This window comes from Pogoniulus pusillus, chromosome 23, assembly GCF_015220805.1.
Source record: "Pogoniulus pusillus isolate bPogPus1 chromosome 23, bPogPus1.pri, whole genome shotgun sequence".
In the NCBI taxonomy this organism is placed as follows: Eukaryota; Metazoa; Chordata; class Aves; order Piciformes; family Lybiidae; genus Pogoniulus; species Pogoniulus pusillus.
In genome coordinates, this window is record NC_087286.1 from 5,251,447 (window position 1) to 5,258,800 (window position 7,354).

The 7,354-nt window shown below is 53.6% G+C and overlaps 1 protein-coding gene across 2 annotated transcripts in view; it reads right to left on the reverse strand.

The window, feature by feature from the left end:
- The window catches only part of GJC2 (gap junction protein gamma 2), a 43,276-nt gene extending 38,371 nt beyond the window's left edge, over nucleotides 1-4,905 (reverse strand). The window contains exons 1-2 of one of the 2 annotated variants that reach the window (XM_064162396.1): nucleotides 4,665-4,905; nucleotides 1,168-1,241 (exon numbers count right to left, since the gene is read on the reverse strand). The gene's annotated coding sequence lies outside the window, so the exon portion shown is untranslated. Of the gene's footprint in view, nucleotides 1-1,167; nucleotides 1,288-4,664 lie in introns of both variants that reach the window. The other variant, XM_064162397.1, reaches the window with a different exon arrangement.
- Nucleotides 4,906-7,354: the final 2,449 nt, after the last annotated feature.

Genomic DNA, 7,354 nt, shown 5'->3' on the forward strand with positions numbered 1-7,354 from the left:
GATGCTCAGGCCAGGTTTGAAGCCATGAGGATGTCCATGCTGGCTGAGATGTCTGTAGGCACTATGCCTTGCTGGCCTCTGCAGGTCAAGCTACTGTAATAATGAGCAATCAGATACTGGATCGATGAAACATGTGAGATCATCCTCCACGCTCAGGGGAGTGGCCTGGCAAGTGCTCTTCCCCATGGACACCAGCCACCATGCTTCAGGGAGGGCAATCCCCCTCCAGAACAGGCAGTGACACCAGTGTGCCCACTCCACCTGGATCTGGGTGTTGTTTTTCACTCTCTCCAGTCCAAGTTACCATGTCACAGAATGGCTTCAGTTAGAAGGCACCTTGAAGATCAGCCTTCAGCAGCCTGGTCTAGTGGGAGAGGTCCCTGCCCATGGCAGAGGAGTTGTAACTAAATGATCTTCAAGGTCTCTTCCAACCCAAGCCATTCTATGAACCTGTGAATCTGTTCCTGCCTCCTACCATGCCTGAGGAAGAGAGAAACCAGAGGTCAGGAGGGGGATGTCTTCCTGACTGCACAAGCACCCGGTTGTGCCAGTGGCCGCTGCATGCAATCTGAACTGCAGATGGCTTCTGGCTATTGATGGGGCCACAGCTGCTCTGGTCAGGAAAAGCCAAGCCTGGGCTGGATTCCCCATTTGCAGCCCAGTTTTTGGGATCCTGGGAGCAGGACTGAGGTGTAGAAATGGAAAGCAGGGCACTGGTGGTGGTGTTTCACCCCAGCTGGTGCTTCTCATGGTGCATGCCACCCTGGCTGGAGCCGGTCGGGCGTATGGATCGACGTCCCGCGCTCTCCAGGGATGACACAGTTGCACAGCCAGTCGATGAGGCTGACCCAAATACAGCACTCAGCAAGGAAGGCACAGCCCAGTTCCTGGGCTGCCTGCTGGGGTGGCTCTTATCCTCAGAGAGCTGATGGAATTGCAGATGGCATGACTCCCACAAGCACCTTGGAGCATCACCTACTTACGAGATGCTCCTCAGTTCTCCACGTTGGAAAGAAAACTCACTCCTGCTCCACAACTTGCTTTCCAGCAGCAGCATGGTCAAGGAGAACGAGCCCCAAAGGAGTGTTATTTTGGCCAAGGAGTGCTGACACAGGTTGGATCAGACCCCTCCAGGGTTATTAGCTGTCATGGTTTAAAGCAACCTACCTGTCGGGGGTGTTGGCGAGTATCTCAGTGTGAGGCAGCAGCAGCAGGCAGCACGTGGTGGTCACCTGGCTGTCCTGTGGGAGAGCACCAGAAGGGCACAGAATCACAGGATTGTTTTGGCTGGAAGAGATTAACCCCATTAAGATCATTGAGCCAAAGCATTAAGCCAGCACTGGCAGGTTCACTAAACCACATCCTTCAGCATCACATCTACACACGGGCAGCAGCTTCTCCAGGCAAGAGCCACATTCCCCAGCATAAAACCAATCTCAGATGCAGCTCCTTCCAAAACAATCCCATAAGCCATCATGCTTGAATTCCTCAGCTAGGGAAAGCCATCTCCAAGCCCACATCTCTCCTGCCCCTGCAGGCACAATCCCCATCTGAAGACAGCCACTTAGAGGTGGCTTGTAAGATGTCAGAGGATCATAGAATCAACCAGGTTGGAAGAGACCTCCAAGACCATCCTGTCTAACCTAGCACCCAGCCCTCTCCAACCAACTAGACCATGGCACTAAGTGCCTGGGGAGCACCAGCAGGCACTGGGTGTAGCAGAACAAAGTAGGAGTTTTCCCAGGAGAGCTGATAATTGGTAGCTTCAGATCCCACTCCAGGGAAGTCAGGCAGTACTAACCCCGTTGAAGTGCAGAACAACCTCTCCAGAAGGTCTTAAATGCATGCAAAGAGCCCAGGTTGGTTTCCAAGGAGGTTTTTTCCCCCTTGATAACTATTTCTGGCAGCACTCAGGTGGCTGTAGCCACAGCTGCACCCATCACACACCACCCTCGTGCACCAACACAAACATGTCCCATCACCTTTCACACTCAGGATGCTAAATCCCAGTGTTCAGAGCTGGACACCAAGGAGCAAATGGAGACCATCATTAGTCCTGCTTGTTTCCTGGTTGCTCGTTTTATACTCCAGCTACCCAATTATTTCCCAGGCTGGCTCTGCCCTGAGGTGCCTTTTTGCACGGAAGCAAGCATGAGAAATCAGGGCTGCCTCCAAAAGGACTGAGATGCCAAGAAAAGCCACAGCAAGGACAAGTCTCTGGACCATGGGATCATCAGGAAGGGAGGAATGATGCTGGAAGGAATCACAGATGGATGGGCTTTGGACTAATTTCAGCTGCTTGAAGCTGCCCTGGAGTGTGGCTCCAGCATTCTCTTGACTTCCCTCAGAACGATGAGAGATGGAGGAGTCTCCCTCTCCTGAGACATTCAATCTCTGCCTGGACTTGTTCCCGTGTGACCCTCTCTAGGTGAACCTGCCTTGGCAGGGGGGTTGGACTCGCTCTCCAGAGGTCCCTTCCAACCCCCACCACTCTGTGATTCTGTGATCTGGGGCTTTGGGGATTCCTTACCTTCATGCATCCCTATGTGATGTCCTTCCCAGGCAGTATCTGTGTCCTTGGGTCAAAACTGAGGTCACCTCTGCATCTAAAGCCACTACCAAGCCCACGTTTGCCCCTTGAAGGGGGTATTTATTTTCATCCCTTGAAGAGATGCATTTTACTTCTTTTGTCACCAGCTCCAGCTGGGGTCAGCCCTTGAGGCAAGTTTTATCCCAGCTTTTCCCTGGCATGGCTCCTGATACCATCCCACTCACTCTTCTCACGAGGATGAGCATCCTCTCCTCGGTATCCTCCTGCAGGGATGGAGGATGAAGTGCTGCCATGCTTCCCTAAGCATCTCATGGCACTGAAAGAAGCTGAAGTCTGTCTGATTTCATCCCAATCTGATGAAACAGTAAAGAAAAAAAACCCCAAACACTGCAACATAACAAAATCAAAATTGTGGAATCAGTCAGGGTTGGAAGGGACCACAAGGAGCAGCCAGTTCCAACCCCCCTGCCATGCCCAGGGACACCCTACCCTAGAGCAGGCTGCACACAGCCTCAGCCAGCCTGGCCTTAAACACCTCCACAAATGGGGCCTCAACCACCTCCCTGGGCAACCCATTCCAGCCTCTCACCACTCTCCTGCTCAACAACTTCCTCCTCACCTCCACTCTGAATCTCCCCACCTCCAGCTTTGCTCCATTCCCCCCACTCCTGGCACTCCCTGAGAGCCTAAAAAGTCCCTTCCCAGCTTTTTTGTAGCCCCCTTCAGATGCTGGAAGGCCACAAGAAGGTCACCTCACAGCCTCCTCTTCTCCAGACTCAACAGCCCCAACTCTTTCAGTCTGTGCTCACAGCAGAGCTGCTGCAGCCCTCTGAGCATCCTCCTGGCCCTGCTCTGGACACTCTCCAGCATCTCCACGTCCCTCTTGTCCCAGGGGCTCCAGAGCTGGATGCAGTACTCCAGCTGGGGTCTCAGCAGAGCAGGGTAGAGGGGGAAAATCACCTCCCTGGCCCTGCTGGCCACACTTCCCCTGATGCAGTCCAGGATCTGGTTGGTCCTCCAGGCTGCAAGTGCACACTGCTGGCTCATGTTTGAGCTTCTTGTCCAAAAAGCTTCCCTTTTTCTGACATCTCTGCAAGCAACAGGAGAAGCCCATCCCTTCACTTGGGGGAACCCCAAGGTGGAGCAATCAGCCTCTCAGCTGGAGTCACAGCCATGCTTGGGGAGAGAAATCCATGCCCATAGTCCCATGGGGCCAGGTGATGACATTCTTGGGACAGCTAAGTAAACCCACATCTGACAGCTTTAGCTCCTTCTCATCCTTCATCTCACTCACCTTTCCCCCCCCCGCCCAGAAGGCCCCCAAACCTGTTGGTTGGCACATTCAGCAGCACTCTGCCTGGAAGATCACCTAGGTGAGAAATCAGGACTCCCAGGAGCTCATCTTTAATCAGAGAAAATCCCTGGGCAGGAAGACTCCTGCACCCCCACTCTGCCATGGTCTGATCCCTGGATCCCATCCCCACATGGAGACAGCGTTTGTGGCTGTGTAGGACCCTTACTTCGGTGGCTACCACAGCCACAATGCTGAGCACAGTCCCTGCGTGCCCCAGGGATGCAGGGATGGCTGCATCCCTAATGAGCCAGTAGGGAAAACAGCAATCCACCAATTGCAGATGCAACTCATGGAATAGATGCCCTGCTTTTTTTGGGAGGCAGTGTGGTAGAGCTGGGGAGCCTCAGCTTCTCAACAGGTGCCTTCACCCACCCAGCCATGACACCTGACAGGCAGCACAGTCCCTCCAAAACACCACGGCACGTCATGGAAGATGCTCAGCGGCCGTTATCACCCCCTTGGTGACCAGCCTGGCTCTGGCAGCCTGCTCCCGTGCCCTCCCCCACCCACGGTCACCAGTGGCCACCTGTCACCTCACATTAGCACCGGGCACGCAGGCGCTCAGCGCTGCGCTCCGGCAGCCGCTCAAAGCAGGTCACCCGCTACAGGGTGGGCTCCTCAGGACTGCCTTCTCTGTTCCCACCAGGCAAAGGGGACACAAATGATCTAAATGACCTTTTAGCCCCTCATTTTCCAGGCGCTGGGGGTGCTGTCACACGGCTGATGCGTTATACCTTCCCCTTCCCAGGTCCCACTCACCTCTCCTGGAGGCTGGGTTCGGGGCTGGCGGCCACACGAGGTCTCGGGGCGCTGGCAGGAGGGGTGAGCGGGCAGCGGCTGGGCACTTCCATCTGGTGACAGCACCACAGGTCCCACGGTGGCTGGAGACCACCGGACTGAGGTCAGCACCGTGTCCTGCACCTCGGCGGTTTGCAGCTCCACAGCGCCCAAGCTCTGCGCTTTCCTGCTGACACTTCTGCCACCTAGCGGGCACCTGTCCCCACTGCAGACGCCTCACAGTATCACAGCATCATCAGGGTTGGAAGAGACCTCACACATCATCAAGTCCAACCCTTTACCACAGAGCTCAAGGCCAGACCATGGCACCAAGTGCCACGTCCAACCCTGCCTTGAACAGCTCCAGGGACGGTGACTCCACCACCTCCCCGGGCAGCCCATTCCAGTGTCCAATGACTCTCTCAGGGAAGAACTTTCTCCTCACCTCCAGCCTAAATTTCCCCTGGCACAGCTTGAGGCTGTGTCCTCTTGTTCTGGTGCTGGCCACCTGAGAGAAGAGAGCAACCTCCTCCTGGCCACAACCTCCCCTCAGGTAGTTGTAGACAGCAATGAGGTCTCCCCTGAGCCTCCTCTTCTCCAGGCTAACCAATCCCAGCTCCCTCAGCCTCTCCTCATAGGGCTGTGCTCAAGGCCTCTCCCCAGCCTCGTTGCCCTTCTCTGGACACGCTCAAGCATCTCAATGTCCCTCCTAAACTTGTCAATTAATTTTGTGGCAAGTAATTGTGAGTACAATAAATGCACATTTACTGTGCATTTAGTACTACAGACAACAGCAATTACTGTGTGCTTAGCGTGTGCTTCCATGACAGCTTCTGGACATAGTTTACCAAGACTTGACATCAACCTTTAGACTTTGTTCCAAGAACAAAGCCTCCCTGTCCCTCCAACCGGCTCAAACACATCACTGGCACCACAGAGCGGCCTGGGCACACAGCTTCACCCCTTCAGGATGGGGGATGCCAGATGCTGTGAAGCAACCAGAAACGTTTCTGGGGTGCATTTTCATAGAATCATTTTGGTTGGAAAAGACCTCTAAGATCATCAAGTCCCAGCTGCTGGCCTAACAATGCCACAGCCATTAAACCATGCCCCCAAGTGCCACGTCCACACATTTCTTGAGCACTTCCAGGGACAGTGACTCCATCACCTGCCAAAGCTGCCCACTATTTCCTGGTGGTTTAACCACAACGAGACCCTGACTATGAGGAGTTCATGGGAATAAAAATCATGTCTGGAAACAGACATCAGAAACAGCCCAAGAGAAAACAGTGATGAACATCAGCATCAAATGCTACTTCTGAATGCAAACAAAGTGCTGAAAAGGTTGCTAAGGTCTGGTTCTGTTTGCTGGTTTCCACTAGTGCTTGATAGATTGGGTGGTGGTGACATGGACTGAGAGGGACTGAGCTTGCTGGAGCAGAGCAGCTGGGTAAAGTGGAGAGGTGGGATATGAAGAGGATGGAAGCCAAGAGTTGAGCATAAAGCACAAGCCTGGCCTGGCCAGACATGACTTGGGAGAGAAAATGATTGAATCACAGAACCCTTTTGGTTGAAAAAGACCTTTAAGATCAAGTCCAACCATTCTCCAAGTGCACTGAGTCTGCTGCTAAACCATGTCCCTCAGCACCACATCTCTGCAAAACCTCCAGGGATGGAGCCAGGACCTCAGAAGCCTGTTCCAAAACACCACAGCCTGGCACTTCATGCTCCAGCTGTTCATGGTCTGCACAACACCAGCTTGATTTGGGTTTGGTTTGTGAGGACACAGCTAGGAGGTGCCTGCAGGACAGCAGCTCTGCTGGACTGCCCAGCTCTGGAGGATCAAACACAAACCATCTGCATCCTCCAGGACAACAGGTTCTGGGTCAAGTGAACTCATGAGTTCCTTCCTTGCAGCCCCAAATTAGGTCAAACCTCTGGAGGGACTTGAGACAACACCAATCATTTCTCTCACACACTCACCTCTGGGTGCTTTGAGTATAGGGGCTCAGTGAGGAACCAGCCCTTCCAAACAAGCTCAGGATACATGCCAGTAGAGGGGCCAAAAGGCTCAGAAGTTACTTGACAACATCAAGATGAGGCTGAAGCAAGCTGAGGTGCAAAGCATCTTCCCCCAGCACATGCGGCATAGCCCTCCACATCTCAAGGCAGGCTGAGGAACAGCTGCTGGATCAGATGGCTGTCCTAGGAAGAGGGATTTATTGCTGCCCTCAAGCATATTAATCAAAAAAGCTGCAGAGCTCAAGAAGGAAATTTTTTTCTCCCTCAACTTCTTGATATCAGAGCACCTAAGAATCCACCTGAACTGAAGAGGAACAAGCAGGACACCTGAATGACAAGACTGCTGCCAGAATTGGCTAAGAGAAGCTGACAATACTGTCCCACCAGAACCATTCCACCTTCTCCTCAAAGCTTTACCAAACAAACCCATCTGCTCCCAAGGGCCACACAAGACACCACCAGCGAGGCTGAGAGCAGCAGGAACACGCCAAGGAACTGCAGCCACATCTGCTAAAGGAAGCAGGAACCAGAGGGGCAAGAGGGTGCCAACATTTGCAACAAGATGCGAGACACTGTCTGCAGGTGGAAATCTGAACGTGAACCTCCTCAGCCTGACAGCTCCTCTGCTGCCCCGTGGGACATCTCTACCC